Source organism: Arachis hypogaea, chromosome 13 (genome assembly GCF_003086295.3).
Source record: "Arachis hypogaea cultivar Tifrunner chromosome 13, arahy.Tifrunner.gnm2.J5K5, whole genome shotgun sequence".
Lineage (NCBI taxonomy): Eukaryota > Viridiplantae > Streptophyta > Magnoliopsida > Fabales > Fabaceae > Arachis > Arachis hypogaea.
Genome location: NC_092048.1, coordinates 88,565,227 through 88,578,189, shown reverse-complemented (window position 1 = coordinate 88,578,189; position 12,963 = coordinate 88,565,227). Strand labels below are relative to the sequence as shown.

At 37.5% G+C, this 12,963-nt stretch overlaps 1 non-coding gene across 1 annotated transcript; it reads left to right on the top strand.

Annotated features, from left to right (window-relative positions):
* Positions 1–2,562: 2,562 nt before the first annotated feature.
* LOC112739900 (small nucleolar RNA R71) lies at positions 2,563–2,670 on the top strand. Its single transcript, XR_003170836.1, has one exon. It is a non-coding gene; the product is annotated as a small nucleolar RNA R71 (small nucleolar RNA).
* Positions 2,671–12,963: the final 10,293 nt, after the last annotated feature.

The following is a 12,963-nucleotide window of genomic DNA, read 5'->3' as shown; positions in this document are numbered from 1 at the left end:
GAAGAAAGAATAGATGAAGAAGAAGAAGAAATAGAGAAGAGGAGGGAGATGTGTATTCGGCCAAGAAGGGGAAGAGAGGGTTGTGTTGTGTGAAAATGAGGAAGAATGGAGGGCTTTATATAGGGAGGGGAGGGGTTAAGGTTTGGCCATATAGGATGGGTTTGGGTGGGAAATTGATTTTGAATTTTGAAGGTAGGTGGAGTTTATAAGGTAGGTTTATGGGGAAGAGTGGATGGATGTGAGTGGTAAAGTGGGGATAGGGAAGAGAGATTGAGGTGATTGGTGAAGAGTTTTGGGGAAGAGTGTTTATTGGGAAGAGAGGATGAACATTGAGAAGAGGGAAGAGAGTGAGTGGTGGTAGGTGGGGATCCTGTGGGGTCCACAGATGCTGAGTTGATCCTGTGGGGTCCACAGATCCTGAGGTGTCAAGGATTTGTATCCCTGCACCAATTAGGCATGTAAAATGCCTTTTCATGCAATTCTGGGCGTTCAGCACCCAGATGCAGCATGTTTCTGGCGTTCAGCGCCAGCTCTTCCTCAGTGTGCATTTCTGGCGTCTGAACGCCAGGATGCTACTTGTTTCTGGCGTTCAACGCCAGATCCATGCTCTGTTCTGGTGTTGAACGCCAGCCAGATGCTCCTTACTGGCGTTTAAATGCCAGTAAGTCCTTCCTCTAGGGTGTGATTTTTCTTCTGCTGTTTTTTATTCTGTTTTTAATTTTTCTATTTATTTTGTGACTCCACATGATCATGAACCTAATAAAACATGAAATAACAATAAAAATAAATTAAAATTAGATAAAAATTGGGTTGCCTCCCAATAAGTGCTTCTTTAATGTCAATAGCTTGACAGTGGGCTCTCATGGAGCCTCACAGATGTTCAGAGCATTGTTGAGACTTCCCAACACCAAACTTAGAGTTTGGATATGGGAGTTCAACACCAGACTTAGAGTTTGGTTGTAGCCTCCCAACACCAAACTTAGAGTTTGACTGTGGGGGCTCTGGTTGACTCTGTTTTGAGAGAAGCTTACTGTGCCTCTTTTCCATGTTTACAGAAGGATGACCTTGAGTTTTAAACACAAGGGAGTCCTCATTCCATTGAAGGACTAGTTCACCTCTGTCTACATCAATCACAGCTCTTGCTGTGGCTAGGAAGGGTCTTCCAAGAATGATGGATTCATCCTCATCCTTCCCAGTATCCAGGATTATAAAATCAGCAGGGATGTAAAGGCCTTCAACCTTTACTAACACGTCCTCTACTTGTCCATAAGCCTCTTTTCTTGAGTTGTCTGCCATCTCTAATGAGATTTTAGTAGCTTGCACCTCAAAGATTCCCAGTTTCTCCATTACAGAGAGTGGCATGAGGTTTATTCCTGACCCAAGGTCACATAGAGCCTTCTCAAAGGTTATGGTGCCTATGGTACAAGGTATTAGGAACTTTCCAGGATCCTGTTTCTTCTGAGGTAATCTCAGTTGATCCAATGCATTTAGTTCATTGGTGAACAGGGGAGGTTCATCTCCCCAAGTCTTATTACCAAATAAATTGGCATTCAGTTTCATGATTGCACCAAGGTACTTGGCAACTTGCTCTTCAGTGACATCCTCATTCTCTTCAGAAGAGGAATATTCATCAGAGCTCATGAATGGCATAAGGAGGTTCAATAGAATCTCTATGGTCTCTAGACGAGTCTCAGATTCCTTTGGTTCCTCAGAGGGAAACTCCTTATTGATCACTGGACGTCCCAGGAGGTCTTCCTCCTTGGGATTCACGTCCTCCCCTTCCTCCTTGGATTTGGCCATGATGGTTATATTAATGGCCTTGCACTCTCCTTTTGGATTTTCTTCTGTATTGCTTGGGAGAGTACTAGGAGGGGTTTCAGTGATCCGTTTACTCAGCTGGCCCACTTGTGCCTCCAAATTTCTAATGGAAGACCTTGTTTCATTCATGAAACTCATAGTGGCCTTAGATAGATCAGAGACTAAGTTTGCTAAATTAGAGGTATTTTGTTCAGAGTTCTCTGTCTGTTGCTGAGTGGATGATAGAAAAAGCTTGCTATTGCTAAACCTGCTTCTTCCACCATTATTAAAGCCTTGTTGAGGCTTTTGTTGATCCTTCCATGAGAGATTTAGGTGATTTCTCCATGAGGGGTTATAGGTGTTTCCATATGGTTCACCCATGTAATTCACCTCTGCTATTGCAGGGTTCTCAGGATCATAAGCTTCTTCTTCAGAAGATGCCTCTTGAGTACTGTTGGATGCAGCTTGCATTCCATTCAGACTCTGAGAAATCATATTGACTTGCTGAGTCAATATTTTATTCTGAGCCAATATGGCATTCAGAGTATCAATTTTAAGAACTCCTTTCTTCTGAGGCGTCCCATTACTCACAGGATTCCTCTCAGAAGTGTACATGAACTGGTTATTAGCAACCATGTCAATAAGTTCTTGAGCTTCTGCAGGCGTTTTCTTTAGGTGAATGGATCCACCTGCAGAAGTATCCAATGACATCTTAGCCAATTCAGACAGACCATTATAGAATATATCCAAGATGGTCCATTCTGAAAGCATGTCAGAAGGACACTTTTTGGTCAGTTCCTTGTATCTCTCCCAAGCTTCATAGAGGGATTCACCTTCTTTTTGTCTGAAGGTTTGAACATCCACTCTAAGCTTACTCAGCTTTTGAGGAGGAAAGAACTTGGCTAAGAAAGCCTTGACCAGCTTATCCCAAGAGTTCAGGCTATCCTTAGGTTGAGAGTCCAACCATATTCTAGCTCTGTCTCTCACAGCAAAAGGGAAAAGCATGAGCCTGTAGACTTCAGGATCTACTCCATTAGTCTTAACAGTATCACATATCTGCAAGAATTTAGTTAAGAACTGAAAAGGATCTTCAGATAGAAGTCCATTAAACTTGCAGTTTTGTTGCATCAGAGAAACTAGTTGAGGCTTAAGTTCAAAATTGTTTGCTCCAATGGTAGGGATGGAGATGCTTCTTTCATGTAAATTGGAATTTGGTGTATTAAAGTCACCAAGCATCTTCCTTGCATTATTAGTATTTTTGGCTGTCATATCCTCTTCTTGTTCGAAAATTCCTGTAAGGTTGTCTCAGGATTGTTGTATTTTAGCTTCTCTTAGTTTCCTCTTCAGAGTCCTTTCAGGTTCTGGATCTGCTTCAATAAGAATGTTCTTGTCCTTGCTCCTGCTCATATGAAAAAGAAGGGAATAGAAAATAATAATAGGGATCCTTTTTACCAGAGTATAGAGGTTCCCTTGTTGTTTGTAGAAGAAGAAAGGGAATAAGAGTGAAGAAGAATGGATAATCCAAACACAAGGGGGAGGATAAGAGATATGAGATGAGGAGAGGTGTTAGTAAATAAATAAATAATTAGAAGGAGATGAGGTAGAAGGATTTTCGAAAATTATTTTTGAAAAATGGTTAGTGATTTTTGAAAATTAAAAGAAGAAATAAATTAAAATTAAAATTTGAAACAATTAGTTAATTAAAAAGAATTTTTGAAAAAGAGGGAAGAGATTTTCGAAAAAGAGGGAAGAGATTCGAGAGTTAGTTAGGTAGTTTTGAAAAAGATAAGAAACAAACAAAAAGTTAATTAGTTAGTTGAAACAAATTTGAAAATCAATTTTGAAAAGATAAGAAGATAAGAAGTTAGAAAAGATATTTTAAAATCAAATTTTTGAAAAAGATATGTTTAAAAAAAGATATGATTAAAAAGATATGATTTTGAAAAAGATAAGATAAAAAGATATTTTTTTGAAAAGATATGATTGAAATTAGTTTTGAAAAAGATTTGATTTTTAAAATCACAATTAATGACTTGATTCACAAGAAATCACAAGATATGATTCTAGAACTTAAAGTTTGAATCTTTCTTAACAAGTAAGTAACAAACTTGAAATTTTTGAATCAAAACATTAATTGTTGAAGATATTTTCAAAAATTATGAGATAAAATTAAGAAAAAGATTTTTGAAAAATATTTTTTTAAAAATTTTCGAAAATAAATAAGAAAAATGAAAAAGATATGATTTTTGAAAAAGATTTTTGAAAAAAGATAAGATTTTTAAATTGAAAATTTGATTTGACTCATAAGAAACAACTAAATTTTAAAAAGTTTTGAAAAAGTCAACTCAAATTTTCGAAAATTTATGAGTGAAAAAGGGAAAGATTTTTTTTTTGAATTTTTAATGATGAAAGAGAAAAACACAAAATTGACTCAATTCATGAGAATTTTGGATCAAAACATGTGATGCATGCAAGAACACTATGAATGTCAAGATGAACACCAAGAACACTTTGAAGATCATGATGAACATCAAGAACATATTTTTGAAAAAATTTTAATGAAAAGAGAACATGCAAGACACCAAACTTAGAAATCTTTAATGCTTAGACACTATGAATGCAAAGATGCACATGAAAAACAACAAAAGACACAAAACAAGAAAACATCAAGATCAAACAAGAAGACTTACTAAGAACAACTTGAAGATCATGAAGAACACTATGAATGCATGAATTTTTCGAAAATTTTATGCAAAATTTAAAACATGCAATTGACACTAAACTTAAAATTGACTCAAGACTCAAACAAGAAACACAAAAATATTTTTTTGAATTTTTTGATTTTATGAATTTTTTTTTGTTATTTTTCGAAATTTATTAGAAAAAGGAAAATAAGGATTCCAAAAATTTTTATATGAATTCCAGGAATCCTGCAGTCTTAGTCTAAAGCTTCAGTCCAGGAATTAGACATGGCTCACTAGCCAGCCAAGCTTTCAGTGAAAGCTCTGGTCCAAAACACTAGACATGGCCAATGGCCAGCCAAGCTTCAGCAGATACCTATCAAGCATACCATAGCTGATACTTCATCCAACTTCATATACTTATAAGGGGAAACCTCAGTCCAAGAATTAGACATGGCTTTACAGCCAGCCAGGCTTCAACATGCTTTATGAAACTCTAGAATTCATTCTTAAAAATTCTGAAATAATTTTCGAAAACAAAGGGAAATTTTTTTTTGAAAGATTTTGAAAACAAAATATTTTTTTTGAAAAGAAAACGAAAAGAAAGTTACCTCATCTGAGCAACAAGATGAACCGTCAGTTGTCCAAACTCGAACAATCCCCGGCAACGGTGCCAAAAACTTGGTATGCGAAATTGTTACTCAGAGGTTGTAAAATTTGTTGTTCGTTCTCTCCCTGGCAATGGCTCCAAGAACTGGTGTACAATACCATGGTCCAGACATAACTTCACAACTTCACACAACTAACCAGCAAGTGCACTGGGTCGTCCATGCAATAAAACCTTACGTGAGTAAGGGTCAATCCCACGGAGATTGTTGGTATGAAGCAAGCTATGGTCATCTTGTTAATCTCAGTCAGGCGGATATCAAATGGTTATGGAGTTTTCGAATAATAATAATAAATAAACAGAAAATAAAGATAAAAATACTTATGTAATTCATTAGTGAGAATTTCAGATAAGTGTATAGAGATGCTTTCGTTCCTCTGAACCTCTGCTTTCCTGCTGTCTTCATCCAATCCTTCCTACTCCTTTCCATGGCAAGCTTTCTGTAAGGGCATCACCGTTGTCAATGGCTACATCCCATCCTCTCTTGTGAAAATGGTCCAAATGCTCTGTCACGGCATGGCTAATCATCTGGAGGTTCTCGATCATACTGGAATAGGATTCACCCTCCTTTTGCGTCTGTCACTACGCCCAGCACTCGCGAGTTTGAAGTTCGTCACAGCCATCCCTTCCCAGATCCTACTCGGAATACCACAGACAAGGTTTAGACTTTCCGGATCTCAGAAATGGCCATCCATAGGTTCTAACTTATACCACGAAGATACTAATAACTCGGACTCGGTCCCCTGTATTAGATATCTAAGAGATATTCACTCTAGCTTGTTTGCATGTAGAACGGAAGTGTTTGTCAGGCACGCGTTCATAAGTGAGAATGATGATGAGCGTCACATAATCATCACCTTCATCATGTTCTTGGGTGCGAATGGAAATCTTAGAAGCAGAATAAGTTGAATTGAATAGAAAAATAGTAGTACTTTGCATTAAATCATGAGGAACAACAGAGCTCCACACCTTAATCTATGGAGTGCAGAAACTCTACCGTTTGAAAATACATAAGTGATAATGGTCCAGGCATGGCCGAGAGGCCAGCCCCCAACACGTGATCACAGGATCAAAAATACAATCCAGGATCTTCCAAAGATGAACTAAAAAATCATAAGATGTCTAATACAATAGTAAAAAGTCCTATTTATACTAAACTAGTTACTAGGGTTTACAGAAGTAAGTAATTGATGCATAAATCCACTTCCGGGGCCCACTTGGTGTGTGCTTGGGCTGAGCTTGAAGTTTACACGTGGAAAGGTCATTCTTGGAGTTGAACGCCAGTTTGTAACGTGTTTCTGGCGTTCAACTCTGGTTCGTGACGTGTTTCTGGCGTTTAACTCCAGACTGTAGCGTAGAACTGGTGTTCAACGCCCTTTTGCATCGTTTAAACTCGACCAAAGTATGGACTATTATGTATTGCTGGAAAGCCCTGGATGTCTACTTTCCAACGCAATTAGAAGCGCGCCATTTTGAGTTCTGTAGCTCCAGAAAATCCACTTTGAGTGCAGGGAGGTCAGAATCCAACAGCATCAGTAGTCCTTCTTCAACCTCTGAATTTGATTTTTGCTCAAGTCCCTCAATTTTAGCCAGAAAATACCTGAAATCACAGAAAAACACACAAACTCATAGTAAAGTCCAGAAATGTGAATTTAACATAAAAACTAATAAAAACATCTCTAAAAGTAACTAGATCCTACTAAAAACATACTAAAAATAATGCCAAAAAGCGTATAAATTATCCGCTCATCAACAAGCAAACCTCTAAGTTTGGTGTGATTTTCCGTGATCACTGACCAATATCATGGCTCCTAAAGGAAAACAAACCACTACAAGAGGCAAGAAAGAAAACAATCCAAAACCATAATGGATGCATGAGAGGTTCTGCACCAAAGAACATGCAGATCATTACTTCAAAATTGTGTGTAGAAGATCAGTGATCCCGGAAGTCAAGTTTGATCTGAAAGAAGACGAATATCCGAAGATCTAAGAGCAAATTCAAAATAGAGGTTGGGAAATCCTGGCTAATCCTGAGATGAATGTGGGAAGAAACATGATCCAGGAGTTCTATGCAAATCTGTGGCTAACAGATAAGCAAAGAATGGAGGGAACTACCTTCCATACTTTTCGAACCATGGTCAGAGGGAAGATTATCTACTTCCATCTTGACAAAGTGAGAGAAGTCCTCAAACTTCCTCAACTATAGGATGATCCAGAATACTTTAATAGGAGAATGGCTAAAGATAAAAAGTTGGATCAAGTTCTAGAGGACATATGCCTCCCTGGAACCAAGTGGATAACCAATTCAAAAGGTATCCGAAACCAACTGAAGAGAGGATACCTCAAGCCAGTTGCTAGGGGCTGGCTGGATTTCATTGGGCGATCTATACTTCCCACCAGTAATCGCTCTAAAGTCACTGTCAAAAGAGCAGTGATGATCCACTGTATTATGCTGGGAAAAGAAGTGGAGGTTCATCAATTAATTCCTTGTGAAATTTACTTATTTGCAAACAAGAAATCCACTGAGGCCAAATTGGCTTACCCAAGCTTGATTAGTCTGTTATGTAAAGATGCGGGGGGTACAGATAGGTGTGGATGAGTATATCCCAGTTGAACACCTAATTACCAAAAGGGTAATGGATGGACCTCAAGTTCAAGACAACCTCATCAAGAGGAGGGTGCATGAGCTCCTCCCAGAAATTCCTCAATTTGACTATTGGGCCCGCTTAGAAGCATCTGTCAACAAGCTGCAAGAATCTATGGATCAACTGAAAGAAGAGCAGCAGAACCAGAACAGCATGCTCTGCAAACTGCTCAGAGAATAAGAGAAGCAAGGGCGTGAGCTACAGGAACTAAAGCGCCAGAAGCTGTCCCTTGAAGAGTTGGATGTCCCACAAATTGAAGGAGCACCTACCCCTCAAAATCAAGGTTGTTGAGTCCTAACTCTGTGATAACTTTTATTATTAAAAACCTGTTTTAAGAGTTACATAAGCATTAGTATTAGAGTCATTTATTTTTATGTCTTTAATTTCCTTCCTTTTATTATTATTTGTCTGCTTTTATGTTTATTTTATGTCTTATTTTTATCCCATGATCAATAAAGTTTAGAGTCTATGTCTTAAAGTTATGAATGATTCTATGAATCCTTCACCTTTTTTAATTTAATAATATTTTTATTTGCAAAAGAAAAAGAAGTACATGGGTTTCGAAATTTATCTTGAAATTAGTTTAATTATTTTGATGTGGTGGCAATAATTTTTGTTTTCTGAATGAATGCTTGAACAGTGCATATTTTTTATTTTATTGTTTATGAATGTTAAATTATTGGCTCTTGAAAGAATAATGAAAAAGGAGACATGTTATTGACAATCTGAAAAATCATAAAATTGATTCTTGAAGCAAGAAAAAGCAGTGAAAAAAAAAAACAAAAAATGTGGCAAAAAATAAAAGAAAAAGAAAGAAGCAGAAAAAGCCAGTAACCCTTTAAACTAAAAGGCAAGGGTAAAAAGGATCCAAGACTTTGAGCATTAATGGATAGGAGGGCCAAGGGAATAAAATCCTGGCCTAAGCGGCTAAACCAAGCTGTCCCTAACCATGTGCTTGTAGCGTGAGGGTGTCAAGTGAAAAGCTTGAGACTGAGGGGTTAAAGTCGTGGTCCAAAGCAAAAAAAAAGTGTGCTTAAGAGCTCTGGGAACCTCTAACTGGGGACTCCAGCAAAGCTGAGTCACAATCTGAAAAGCTTCACCCAGTTATGTGTCTGTGGCATTTATGTATCCGGTGGTAATACTGGAAAACAAAATGCTTAGGGTCACGGCCAAGACTCATAAAGTAGCTGTGTTCAAGAATCAACACATTGAACTAGGAGAATCAATAACACTATCTAAATTCTGAGTTTCTATGGAAGCCAATCATTCTGAACTTCAAAGGATAAAGTGAGATGCCAAAACTGTTCAGAAACAAAAAGCTACTAGCCCCGCTCATCTAATTAAGACTAATCTTCATTGATAATTTTGGAATTTATTGTATATTCTCTTCTTTTTATCCTATTTTGTTTTTATTTGCTTGGGAACAAGCAACAATTTAAGTTTGGTGTTGTGATGAGCGGATAATTATACCCTTTTTGGCATTGTTTTTATATAGTTTTTAGTATGTTTTTAGTTACTTTTTATTATATTTTTATTAGTTTTTATTCAAAAATCACATTTCTGGACTTTACTATGAGTTTGTGTTTTTTTCTGTAATTTCAGATATTTTCTGGCTGAAATTGAGGGATCTGAGCAAAAATCTGATTCAGAGGCTGAAAAAGGACTGCAGATGCTGTTGGATTCTGATCCTCCTGCACTCAAAATGGATTTTCTCGAGCTATAAAAGTCCAATTGGCGCGCTCTCAATTGCGTTGGAAAGTAGACATCTTGGGCTTTCCAGAAATATATAATAGTCCATACTTTTCCCGAAATTTGATGGCCCAAACTAGCGTCCAAAGTTAGCCTAAAACTTTCTAGCATAAAACGCCAGAACTGGCACCTTTTTCGGCGTTTAACGCCAACTTTGAGCATATGAACATGAAAGCTTGAAAGCTCAGCCCAGGCATGCACCAAGTGGGTCCCGGAAGTGGATTTCTGCACTATCTGTACTTAGTTACTCATTTTCTGTAAACCTAAGTTACTAGTCTAGTATAAAAACTACTTTTAGAGATTCATTTTGGACCTCATGACAATTTACACTTCATATTGTATCTTCTACGGCATGAGTCTCTAAACCCCATAGGTGGGGTGAGGAGCTCTGCTGTGTTTCAATGGATTAATACAATTACAACTATTTTCTATTCAATCACGCTTGATTCTATTCTAAGATACTCATTCGTACTTCAATATAGAGAATATGATGATCCGTGACACTCATCATTATCCTCAACCTATGAACGCATGCTTGAAAACCACTCCCGTTCTATCTGAGCTCAACGTAGTCATTGGGCGACAGCTTGAGTGCGTATCTCTTGGGTTTCTGATCCACGGACCGAGTCCGAGGGTTAGAACCTTTGTGGTATAGGCTAGAACCAATTAGCAGCATTTCTGGGATCCGAAAAGTCTAAACCTTGTCTGTGGTATTCCGAGTAGGATCCGAGAAGGGATGACTGTGACGAGCTTCAAACGTACGAATGTTGGGCATAGTGACAATGTGCAAAAGGATAAGGGTCTTATTCCAACGCTAGTGGGAACCGACAGATGATTAGCCGTGCGGTAGCTGTACATGGTATTTTTCATCCGAGACGAGAAATCTGACAGTTGATTAGCCGTACAGAGATTGTACCTGGTATTTTTCATCTGAGAGGATCATAAAGCTTGCCATTGAAGGAAGTCATGCGTGTTTGGGGAAGAAGGCAGTAGGAAAGCAGAGATTCAGAGGACAGAGCATCTCCGGAACCTTAACCTGTTTCTCATTACTGAATCACAAGCACTATTTATTTCATGTTATTTATTTTTCATAAATACAATCACTCTTATCATTAATCTCTTGACTAAGATTTACAAAATAACCATAGCTTGCTTCAAGCCAACAATCTCCGCGGGATCGACCCTTACTCACGTAAGGTATTACTTGGATGACCCAGTGCACTTGCTGGTTAGTTGTGCGCAGTTGTGAAAAGTGTTATCACAATTTCGTGCACCAAAGACCGAAGTCGAATTGTGAAGCCAAGACAAGGTCCCCCCAAGAACCCGAACACAACCTCAATGGTGGTAGTAAACCTTATGCATTGAGATTCTTGTATGTAGCTTGAAAGAAAGAAAAAAAATGAGAAAAAAAAAAGAAAAAAAAAGAAAAAATATATAGAAAAAGAAAAGAAAAAAAATATGCATAGAAAAAAAAGAGAAGAAAAATAATAAAAAGGGGACAAAATGTCCCAAAGTAAAGTCCAATAAGAGTCAATGCATAAGTGTTGTGAAAATCAAAAGAAAATGCATGAGTATGTGAAAAGTGAAGGATGGGTAGTTAGGTTAGTACTTAATTGTATAGGTCGTCATAGGTTAGGTGGGAAAGTTTAAGCTCATCAAAGATTCAAATTCTAGTCCACTTATCCATATATGATCCTACCTTGATCCTAGCCCCATTACAACCTTTGAGAAAGATCTCATGATATTTGTATGCATGCATTGGATGAGTGTTGATTGTTAGATAAAGAACAAACTTTGGAAAGCATGATTAGAGGAGAATTGAGTGAATCAACCCCTAAACACTTGAGTGAATAGAGCGGATACACATCTGGTGAGGTTTCGAGTGCTCAATTACATGTATTCGCCATAATCATTCTTGTTCATGCAAGTTTGTAAATCCTTTTGATAATTCAATACAATTGTGGGTTGAATTTAATTTCCATTGTTTGAGCCCTTATGCTTTCATATATGTTCTCTTGGAAGTTGAATTGTTTTGGCCAAGCAATTGCATTCATGATAGGTAGTTGCATTTAGATAGTTTGCATAGAGCTTAGTTCCATTGAATAAATGTCATACCCTTTGCTTCATTCTTGGTTTTGCATGAGGACAGGCTAAGGTTTAAGTGTGGGGAAGTTGATAAACCTCCTTTTTAGGATTTATCTTGTGTTGAATTTAGAGCATTTTGATAACCTTTTCTCACATTTATTTAAAGAATTAGCATGATTTTGTGATTGTCTCGTTATTTGTGCTTAGATGTGAAAACATGCTTTTTAGACCTTTAATTTGATGATCTTTTATCTTCCTTTGATTTCATTAGATGCTTTGATATGTTTGCTAGTGATTTCAGATTGAAAAGGGCTAGGAAAGGATCAAAGGAGTGGAAGGAAAGCATACAAAGTGGAGAAATCATGAAAAGCTAAAGATTTGGAAAAGCCCGTGGGCGCGCACGCGCACTATGCGCCTACGTGCGGATTGCAAAATGCTCCAGGGACGCGTACGCGCACTATGCGTATACGCGTTGAAGGCTGCACGTGATTTTTAAGGAAGAACTCGTGCCTGGCGATTTTGGAGGGTTTCTGGACCCATTTGGAGCTGAGTTTTTGGCAGGAAAAGGCTAAATAGACCAAGGAATGAAGGGGAAATCATCAACCAATACACATGACACTTTAGATCTAGTTTTAGTTAGTTTTAGAGAGAGAAGCTCTCCCTTCTCTCTAGGATTAGGATTAGGATTAGGTTTAGTTCTTAGATCTAGGTTTTAATTCATGCTTTCATCTACTTCTACCTTTCAATTCCTTGTTGTTACATTCATCATTCTTCTATTGTTTGTTATAATTTCTTCTATTTTGTTTCTATGCTTTGTTGTAGATCTACTTTTGTTCATTGATGAGCGGATAATTTATACGCTTTTTGGCATTGTTTTTAGTATGTTTTTAGTATATTTTAGTTAGTTTTTATTATGTTTTTATTAGTTTTTAAATAAAAAATTTCTGGACTTTAGTATAAGTTTATGTATTTTTCTATGATTTCAGGTATTTTCTGGCTGAAATTGAGGGACCTGAGCAAAAATCTGATTCAGAGGCTGAAAAAGGACTGTAGATGCTGTTGGATTCTGACCTCCCTGAACTCAAAGTGGATTTTCTGGAGCTACAGAAACCCAATTGGCGCGCTCTCAATTGCGTTGGAAAGTAGACATCCTGGGGTTTCTAGAAATAAATAATAGTATATACTTTGCCCAAGATTTGATGGCCCAAACCGGCGTTCAAAGTCAGCACAGAAATTCTAGCGTTTAACTTCAGAACTGGCACAAAAGCTGGAGTTAAAAGCCCAAACTGGCACAAAAGCTGGTGTTTAACTCCAAAAAAAGTCTCTACACATGAAAGCT